The sequence below is a fragment of the Centropristis striata genome, chromosome 23 (assembly GCF_030273125.1).
Source record: "Centropristis striata isolate RG_2023a ecotype Rhode Island chromosome 23, C.striata_1.0, whole genome shotgun sequence".
Classification (NCBI taxonomy): Eukaryota; Metazoa; Chordata; class Actinopteri; order Perciformes; family Serranidae; genus Centropristis; species Centropristis striata.
Genome location: NC_081539.1, coordinates 23,492,645 through 23,503,685, shown reverse-complemented (window position 1 = coordinate 23,503,685; position 11,041 = coordinate 23,492,645). Strand labels below are relative to the sequence as shown.

Here is an 11,041-nt window from a genome sequence, read left to right as displayed (position 1 = left end):
CGCATTAGCTGGTCGCATTTGCCGGTTGCATTAGCCAGTCACGCTTTAGCCAGTATCACGTTAGCCGGTTGCATTAGCCGGGTGCATATTAGCCGGTCACACATTAGCTGGTCACATTAGCCGGTCGCACATTAGCCGGTTGCATTACCCGGTCGCGCATTAGCAGGTCGCATTAGCCGGTTGTGTTAGCCGGTCGCACATTAGCCGGTTGCGTTAGCCGGTCGCACATTAGCCGGTCACGCAGTAGCCAGTTGGATTAGCCAGTCGCACATTAGCCGGTCGCATTTGTCGGTCGCACATTAGCCGATTGCATTAGCCGGTTGCGCAATAACCAGTCCCACATTAGCCAGTTGCATAAGCTGGTCCCACATTAGCCGGCTGCATTTGCCAGTCGCACATTAGCCAGTCGCACATTAGCCAGTCGTGCATGAGCCGGTTGCATTAGCTGGTTGCATTAGCTGGTCACACATTAGCCAGTCGTGCATTAACCGGTTGCATCAGCTGGTCACACATTAGCTGGTCGCACATGAGCCGGTTGCATTAGCCCGTCGCACATTAGCCCATCGCACATTAGCCGGTCGCGCATTAGCCGGTTGCATTAGCGGGTTGCATTAGCGGGTTACATAGCTGCCCATAGCAAAGCAAAATTGAAGATGAGATCTCTTTTATGTCACATTTACATCTCCTAGACATAAATGAGCACTAATCAAGACCAAACTGGTTTTCTCATTCTTCTCAAATGTCTCTCCTGAGAGATAAGTCTCAAGGTGAGCAATGTGCGAGTTCTCTAAATTCTCTCACAGTTGTCTCTTTTCTTGATCTCACTTAAGAGACAAATGAGACATATTGTGCCACTTTCAAATATGTCTCAATTTGATATCCTTACCTGGAAACACTATCTCAGTAATGTCTCAGTGAGAAATATACATGGTTCTGTCTCTCACTGCTCACTATTTGAGTTCTCTGATTCTCTTACAGCATCTTACAGCAACATTATACCTCAATCATATCTCAGTTTATCTCGTGCCAAAATTTGAGAAAATAAGTAATCAATACAGGCAAATAATTTTTTGAGATATATGGTTTATTTACATTATGTTCAACTTACAACTTACTTATTTCTTACACAAGTCATATAATTCCTTAATTACAATTTCGAGTTCCAAAACTTGACCCATTAACACAAACAGCCATGATGGGCTAAAAAGAGACGTTAACATTGTGCTGTCAATTTAATTAACTTGTTTTCTGACAGCACACTCTCAGAAATAGGGCTACAGTAAGAGTCCTTTTTTGTCCCCCGAGGTACAATCTACACTAATGTAGCCCCTAGGGCCAGTTATTGGACCTTAAGGTACATATTTGTACCTTTTTGAGGGCCCAAAAGGTACAAATATGTACCCAAGTGGTAAAAGGTACATATATGTACCTTTTCTTCTACATGTTGGGGTTGGGGTACACTAGTCTGTGTTAAGCTCTACAAATGGCAGTAGCCTAAATATTAATTATTGTTTAAATAATTATTAAGTATTTTTTCAGCAGTAGCCTAGTTATACTTTTTAAATGTGAAGGTTTCACTGTTTGCTTAAGTCTTCAATAAAGAATTGAACTTCTAACCATTTGAGTAGCCTTGATATAAAATGTTTTTTTGTTAGCAGATTTGCAGGTATGAAAAATTACTAATCATCCAGTCAATATTGTATATTATGATATTCACACACACGGTCAACCATGCACAGTAAAATCAGCTACCTACAGCCTGGCAGACAAAGCGCAGGAAAGACTAAACGTTAATTTCAAATTAGCCCCGTGACTACCTGACAGACCATGCGCAGGTCAAACGCGCACAGTGACAGGGGCCGGCCAGCATTGATGCTGTGGATATATCTACATGGATGTCTCTCCTGAGTTTTTGACAGCTGACAGCTTTACTCTCAGGTAAGTCTGCTTTTACTCCGCTTGTCATTAACATTTTTTTTCTGTTAAATTAATCGGGACAAAGTCAGCTTGTTTAACGTGCTTGTCTCAAATTCAAAGTTAAAACGCATGACGTCAGGCGCGGCGCCAACTCGCAAACGCTAACATGCTAGAGCTCTTTGCCTGTTGCTGGGGTACTTTAGCCAGCTCGGCTTTTGATTGGTGCATTTCAAATGTAGCGCAAACGTGATTGGTTGTTGTACTGACACTTGACAAAACCGACCGTTTCCAGAAATTTCTCCTCTGGTCCCAGCAGGACATTATTCGGCCGACAACCAGGACCTGCTAATGAAGTTAGGTGAGGCAGGTGTAATGGTGACTGAAGTCGAAGCCCAGAGATTCAGAGGTAACAGCAGGTAACGTTTTTCACGTTAGCCGCTAGCTAATTCAAAACGGTTACATAGCCCGCCTGCTAACGCAGCTAATGCTTATACAACTTAGTAACTTAAATAACTATGGTCGAATAATATAAAAGGTACATATATTTATAAAAGGAGGCCTTTCCTCCAAAAATGTTCCTTGTCTCACTCGGGTGAAATCAGCATTATACACAACTGCGGTCCGTTGGTTAAATGTAAAATGGCGCCTTGGGGTAACTTCTTTTCTTAGCTAAAGAAAAACGTTAGCTCACAGGCTAGCCCTACTTTCAAATTCAGTATCAAATGTTATATTCACATATAACAACAACCATAAGTCTGACAGCTTCAGCAGATGAATGAAAGGAGAAATTTTCCTACATTTCTATGTATAAATCATTTATGTAGAGTGGCATTTGTGGCCTCGGGAGCAGTTTACAAATGTATTTTTCAATAGTTTTTTCTCTATTCTCTATATGACTATATTCGTGCTTGTTTAACTACCCTGAGATGTTTTTCATGTATAGGGGGCGATGTTGCCCACGGCTCTCGGGCTTAAGCCAACAAATTAATGAAAATGAATAAAATTAAACGTGTAGTTGTCTTTAAAACACGCTCCAAAACCAACGCATTGTTTGAAATCAGCCTCCCAAAACTTTTAATGTTATCTGCTGCCTCTCTTCCACATTGACATGATTTATTGCTCACCTCAATAGTAAACAATTAACTGAAAGGGGTAATAGTAGTGGTAATGTACTTTACATATGTATTTGGGGTGTGGTTTCTGAAATTGCTGTGCTAAATATATCAACAGGAAATGCTAACTGTTGTAGAATTTTAATTTTGCATGTCTAAGGTATTGTATTGTATTGTATCAAATGTTCTCAATCTGGCTTGAGGGGAATCCCTACTGTCTAAACTCTACCTGGAAGCAAGGCAAGAGGCTCTTACAGAGGGTCTACCAGGTACTGTTTTTAAATAATAAAAATAATGCTGCCTAATCTTAAGGACATTTGAATGTGCCTTGTATTTACTTAAGATAAATCTGGTTAAATAATTGAGCATATTCTAATTGCAGTGGACCAAATGCATAGTTTACAGAGTTACAGCTGACCTGTACCTCTCCTTTTGAATCAGAAAAAATGTTGGAAATAGAATAAATGCTGTTTTTTTTAAGTACCGTAATCAAGTTATCAAGTATGTCCAAATGCAAAGTACCTCATCCAGTTGGCTGGGAAGCCCTCTTTATTTGAAATATTGCTAACGCCGTATAATTTATTGCAGGAACAATGGGAGATTGACATGGTTATGGACATATATTTGAATAATATTAATGATAATTTAACTAAAAATCATATTTTAACTGTCTATGATTTTTTTTTACCTTATATGGTAAAATTCTTATCGACTGCAGGGTTCTTGCTTTTGCAGACGCCAGAAGGTATGCACTTAAAGGAACACTCCACCGTTTTTTCATATTAAAACATGTTATTCGGTCAAGTAAGACGAGTTGATACAGACCTCTTGCGTCTCAATGCGTGCACTCAATCGCCCTGGCGCGCGGCGCCACTTGGCTAGCACTTAGCTTAGCCCAGTTCATTCATTAGGATCCAAACAGATGGACAGTTAGAAGCGACCAAACTCCTCCACGTTTTCCCTATTTAAATACAGCTACACGAGTAGTTAAACGGCCAAGTATGGCGACACAAAATAAAACGTGGCGCTTTTCGAAGCGGATAAAAAGGAGAACTATAATGTATGGCGGAATAGCACTTGGGAGCGTTTAAACGTGGAGGAGTTTGGTCGCTTCTAACTGTCCATCTGTTTGGATCCTAATGAATGAACTGGGCTAAGCTAAGTGCTAGCCAAGTGGCGCCGCGTGCCAGGGCGATTGAGTGCACGCATTGAGACGCAAGAGGTCTGTATCAACTCGTCTTACTTGACCGAATAACATGTTTTAATATGAAAAAACGGTGGAGTGTTCCTTTAATTTTTTGTTGTCTAAACTGTTGTGTAATGAGATGATTATTACTGAATTTTGACATTTGACATTATTCATGTTTTTTGATAATTCAATGTAATATTTGTGTGTGAAGCAGCTGATTATGTGTCTGGCATGTTTGCTAATGTACGGTTTTGTATATTTTTAACAGAGAAACTGTCAAGATGACGTGGAAGTTAGAGACAAGCCATGCTCCAGCCCACAAAAGAGGTAAGATAATGGCTTCATATTAATATTCTTGTTATTAATTTGTATATATTTTATTGTATATGGTATCATGTATGTTATTTTATTCAATTTGTGTGTCTTTTTGTGTGATAATTCTATAAATATTTTCCTAAATGTAAAACTTTTAACCCTCTGGAGTCCGTCTATTTATTGAAAATAAACATGTTTTATTTACAGTAATAACGTAATTTATATATTATATGTAGACAAGCTGAGAAAGCCAGTTGAAAGTTCAATCATAGGAGTTTTCACAGTGTGACATTTATGTTTCTAGACCATTTTTAAAATGTGAATTTTCTTTGTACAATGAAAACTATTACTATTTTTAATTTATATGCAAATAGACTGTTTTGCAGTTTTATTAGGGCCTCTGGGCAATCGCACCGAGCACTACTGTTATACTGTGGATTTTTTCTTCTTCCTCTTCCGGACGCAATTTCGTCCCGCTACTCGTCCTACATCTTGAAGAGTTGCAGGACAAATTATATATCAAAACGTGCGGTTTGATCGGGATCGATATGAATCTGTGAGAAAGAAGTTGTTTTTTTCCCCACTTTTGTCTCGTAAATCTGCAACTTTTTTCGAGCAGATTTGCCACTTTAAATCTCTTAAATCTGCACATTTTTATCTTGTAGATTTGGCACTTTAATCTAGTAAATTTGCAACTCTCCCCCCGGTTTGTATTTTTATTTCATAGTCAAGTTCTCCTCGTACAACTCCATGTGGTTCTACGACCAAACAGAGAGACATGGGGACCCCATTTTGATATCCACTGAAGTTACCAAATATAGTTCTTTGCCCGATAAAGGGTTAAAATGAATTCAACTTGTACTGTTTATATTCTGCTTCCACAGCCTCTAATTTTTTTTTTGTAATTTTGTCTCTTTTTTTGGTCATTTTGTCTTTTTTTTTGTCATTTTGTGTCTTTTTAAAGTAATTTAGGTTTTTTTTTCTGTAATTTTGTGTCTTTTTTAAGTAATTTAGTAAATTATTTTTTTTTGGTCCTTTTGATACTGCATCCAGCGGCCCCCAGGTAATTTTGAGTTTGAAACCCCTGCCCTAAAGCCTGTTTATAGAACAATAATCGAATCTTGATTGGAGATAAAATGGTTAACTGACACTATGGAAAATGCTGGGATCCTATATGTCTTGGATTTATTCAATAACAATAAAAAAACAGCTCTTGAGTTTCAGTTAAGTATACCCTTTCATGTAACCAATACTGGAAGTATGTACAAATGCATAGTACTTCACCCTCTTCATTTGAAATATTGCTAACACCATCATGTAGAGGTACTGCTACCAAAATGTATAATTTATTGCAGGAACAATGGGAGATTGACATGGTAATGGACATATATTTGAATAATATTAACCCTTTATCAGGCAAAGAACTATATTTGGTAACTTCAGGTAATATTTAGAGAAAAAAGTTGCAAATTTACTAGATTAAAGTGGCAAATACAGCTCCTGAGTTTCAGTTTTAAAATTACAAATAGACTGTTTTGCAGTTTTATTAGGGCCACGGGGCAATCGCACCGAGCACTACTGTTATACTGTGGATTTTTCTTCTTCCTCTTCCGGACGCGATCGGTGTGCTATACGGAATACGAATTGTTCGCGATGTAAGTTGCGAAAAACTTCCCAAAATTTTGCATTGAAGTGAATGGGATGGACGAAAAAAAAGAGCCAAAAAGAACTATAATTGGAGATTTTTAAACGTCTACTTCTCCAGCGTAATTTCACCTAGAGACTCCATTTAAACTTTAAACAGTAGACACAAGTCTTGTGTATCGGTGTATTAATCCACGTTTTGATAGGTCATATAGTTTTTTATCAATCCCTGTTCAATGACCATGATCATTTTTGGAGAAATTCTGAGATTATAATGGGTGTGTATTGCACGGAATGTTCGTGTCACAGTGTGATACGAACATTCCGTGTGTAGAGGGAGAGAAAAAATTGTCAAAAAATAAATTTGAAAACTGCGCTCCAGGCCGCAAATTCCACTCTACAGAGATAATTTATACATAGAAACGTAGGAAAATTTGTCTTCTCACTCACAATCCTCTGGTAAAGCTGTCAGAGTTATAGTTTGGGCGTACGACGCACAGATGTGCCACCAACACCACCAACAGCCTCATTGGCTCCCATATTAAAAACGCAGAAAGATTTCTGAAAATTCCTTCCTGCATAGGTAGTTGACAAATTTGAACCAAAAGCTCCTGGACTTCAGAGGTTTAAATGAATTATTATCGTGATTATTGTCTCTCCTAAACATTTCCACAAGGATGTCCACTTCTGAAAGACGTTGAGAGCATTGTGAACGCAGTACACATTTGACTAATTATCTGGATTTCTTTATTACAGTGTCATTATTGAAAAGGAGCCAAAACAACCCACTGTGGTCCCCGACACCAAAAAGTCCTGGTGGCGTAGGTTGTTCTGTCGTAAGAAGGTATGTTTGTCTTGCAACATAATCACTGACCAAACTGGTGCAGTCATTTGTGTCACTCAGCTGTATTTAACTGGTTTTATGTTTTTTTTTAATACAAAACAAGCAGCAGAGTCCTGTGGAAGATGTGAAAGACGACACACAGACTACATCTACTGCCACAGAAATAAGGTATGATATTATTTTACTGTTGTTGTTGCAAGTTTAGTTAATTAGGGCCACGGGGCAATTGTGGATTTTTTCTTCTTCCTCTTCCGGACACAATTTCGTCCCGCTACTAGCCCTACAACTCGAAGAGTTGCAGGACAAATTATATATCAAAACGTGCGGTTTGATCGGATCGGTGTGGTATTACTTTTCTCTAGGGATTACAAATTTTTGATAACTGCCCAAAATTTAGCATTGAAGTGAATGGGACGGCCGAAAAAAAATGAGCAAAAAAGAACAATAATTGGAGATTTCAGATCGCTCTAAAGGCTGATTTCCACCGGGCGCGTTACAGCAGCGTCACGTCAGCGCCACGTTCGCCGTTGCAAATAGGTAACACTCTAATCAGTGAGAGCATTTCCACCGGGCGCGCTGCGTAACGTTACAGCAGCGTCTCTACACGAGCATTAGGTAGGACTTCTATTTCTCCGCGAGACGCTGCCAAACCGCGTAAATCTCAACAGAGCAGATCGCACCAGACAGGAAGTCCGATTCAGAATCAGCGTAAAATTCCGGCCCCTTTCAAAATAAAACACAATACGCAGTTCATGCAGCCTAAAACTACTTAACATCAACATTATGTTATGACCGGAGGCACCAGATCAGCAATCAATCAATCAATCAATCAATCAATCAATCAATCAATCAATCAATCAATCAATCAGTCTCAGAAGAGACTGATTATTGAAGTGGAACATCATACAATCATTTATGACATAACATATTGTTTTTATAAGGATAGATGGTCAGATCAACAGATCTTTCACATCAGAGAAGCAAAGTAAGCCGTTGGTTGTTGTTGTTGTTGTTGTTGTTGTCTACTTGATACACATAGTTTATCCATAGACTGTATAAATAGAGTTTAGAGTTAAGGATTATCGCGGGATCTCGTGTGTATACGACCGGCTCGCTAAGCTGACATGACGCTGCTGTAACGCTGAAATCCCCAGTCACAAAGCTATTTCTTCATTTTTCTTCACAAAAAACATATGTAGATGTTCAGGAAGAACTCAGGACGCTCAAAGTGAAGTCGGATCAATGATAGGTATTATGGTTTTCCCAAAATGCTTTCTGTTCAAGGCCAGAAATTCCGGTCTGTCCACCTTAATTCTGTTGCTTGCTCTGCTGTGATTGCCTTTGATCCTTTGATGTGATTACAGTTACAGATACACACACACACACACACACACTTAACTTTATACGATTTTCATTAAACACACACACACACACACACACACACACACACACACACACTCCTCCAGATACACATGCTTTACAAACACACACACATTTTGAGGTTAAAAATACTTGAAGAGGAATGCTTGTTGTATGTGTGCTCCTTGTATATAATATAGTATCATAACATTACTAGTATTAATTGTTTGAAATCTCTGAAGAATCTCATCATAGTGTACAAACACCGGCAGTAGCCCCCGTGGCCCTTTCAGAATTTCCCCAGAGGAAATTTTCTAGTTCAACATATTATTTTGGTGTGTTTTTTTAATATTGTGTGCCTCCCTTGTGACTATACATTACAATAACCACCTTTATTTCCTTTTAATTAGCACTAACAGCACCACCAAGGAGTCTCAGGGTGAAGTTTGTGTCCAGGAGGTTTCACCTGCCCCGGACACCTTAGTCTCAACTGCAGCTGGAGACAAAGATGTCTCAGAAGACACAGAGTTTCTGTCTTCTATCACAGAAGAGAAGAGTGAAATCACCACAGAGGAATCTGAGGAAGAAGCCCTTGATACTCCAGTCCCCAAGGAAGAGGACACAGACCTGCCACTGTCCACAACACAAAACATGTATGAGAATCTTTTATTGAATTCACGAGAAAAAAGTGACAAATTGACAAGAAAAAAGTGACAAATTTACAACAAAAACTAAGACCAACACTAAAACTAATAAAAACTAAACTAAAACTAAGCATTTTCCAAAAAATAAAAACTAATTAAAACTAGCAAACTCACTCTAAAAACGAATTAAAACTAACTGAATATGAAAACAAAATTGACAACGAAATCAAAACTAAAACTAATTAAAAATCCAAAACTATTATAACCTTGTTTCTTTCATGTTCACCTTCATTGTCCTCATAACTGAGAGTGGACCATTTAGTAGAATAACCATCTTTCTTCCCTTTTATCAGCAGTATCAACACCAGCGAGGAGTCTCAGCATGAAGATGGTGTCCAGGAGGTTTCATCCGCCCCTGAAACTTTAGCCTCAGCTGCAACTGAGGATGAAGAAGAAGACATGGAGTTGTTGTCTTCTTCTATGTGTTTTTTTTCTTTTATCAGCAGCATCAACGCTGACGAGGAGTCCGAGGAAGGAGCTGGTGTTCAGGAGGCTTCACCCACCCCTGGAGATGAAGAAGCAGCTAGTGCTAACCCCAGCATCCAGTCTGAAGATGGTGAAGCTGTGGAGAAGGCTTCATCCAGCCCTGACATTCTGGTCTCAACTGAGGATAAAGACGTATCAGAAAACACAGAGTTGTTGTCTTCTGCCCCAGAAGATAAGTATATGTCCTTTTCTTGTATTAGCAGCACCAACAAGGAGTCTGAGGAAGAAGCTGGTGTTCAGGAGGCTTCACCCACCGCTGAAGATGAAGAAGCAACCAGTGCTAACACCACCATTGAGCCTGATCACGATGAGCCTGTCGAGAAGGCTTCCAGTTGGCTTCGCTGGCTGGTGCCTCGGCGTAAGGTATGTACCACCAAATGTTGCTTACCAAACCGCTGCAATTAACAACAAGACACGACCTGTGACACTAGGATTGGTCAGGGCCAGTGGTGTTGTCTACATCAGTAGTTCACAACCTTTTTGAGTCACGACCCCCAATTTAACATCCATGTTGTCCGCAACCCCCGCTCACTGAACAGAATCTCGCGTGAGTGATATTCTCAATAGCTTTAAATTATTCCTTGACCCAGAAAATGCATATTTTGACACCAAGATTGACCTTTTATGTGGATTGGAAGATATATTGGTTCTCATAGACTTTATATGGGTGCCATCTCCTATCCACAATCTTGATGAAGTGGCTCCTACCAAAAATTTAAACCTATGGTGATAGAGAGCATGTGGAAAATATTTGGTACTTTTGTCCGGCGTGTCCCCTTTCTTCTTAAATCTGGTCCTAAGCCGCCTGACTACTAGCAAAACATAACTGTCAAGTGTATTTCACGCAGTGGCTTCCCACACTTGAAAAGGAAGGACCAGTCAGACCATGGATTTCACTCGTTCTTAGTTTATTTTCCAATGACCAATGAAGAAAGGTGAAAAACCTTTAAACAAACAAGAATAAACAGATGTAAATAAAATACAGCATCAACCAAGGTAAGTACATTCCAATGCAAGTGCATTATACTAAATAAAAAGTATATTTAAACATACATTGACTTAAAGTACTGTATGACTTAGAAATTAAAACACACTTAATCATTTACTTTCAAATTAACCATTTTTTTCCTCATTTTAATACTTTTTTACCTTAAATGAAATCAAACATTTTAAACTGATTTTACTGTAGATTTTAACAACCATTTTAACAGAAATATTCGATTAATAAAATAAATAATCAACTTATCAGTCATCCATACACAACATAGACCAATAACACTCAAACAGTCCAGAGGAGACAAGCTTACCGGTAGCCCTTTTGATTTGAGTCCTTTTCCCAATGCGTTCTGAGTTTTGTGAAGTGAGTTTACTTCTTTTCTTTTTTCTCTTTGTCTCTGCTGCTCTTTGTCTCTGCCGTTCTCCTCCTGCCAACCGACATGTGTGTCTCTGGCGTGTGTGACCCCGGCGTGTG

The 11,041-nt window shown here is 39.0% G+C and overlaps 1 long non-coding RNA gene across 1 annotated transcript; it reads left to right on the top strand.

The window, feature by feature from the left end:
- Positions 1 to 1,867: 1,867 nt before the first annotated feature.
- Positions 1,868 to 6,974, top strand: LOC131962046 (uncharacterized). Its single transcript, XR_009389907.1, has 4 exons — positions 1,868 to 1,938; positions 2,234 to 2,323; positions 4,487 to 4,545; positions 6,934 to 6,974. It is a non-coding gene; the product is annotated as an uncharacterized LOC131962046 (long non-coding RNA).
- Positions 6,975 to 11,041: the final 4,067 nt, after the last annotated feature.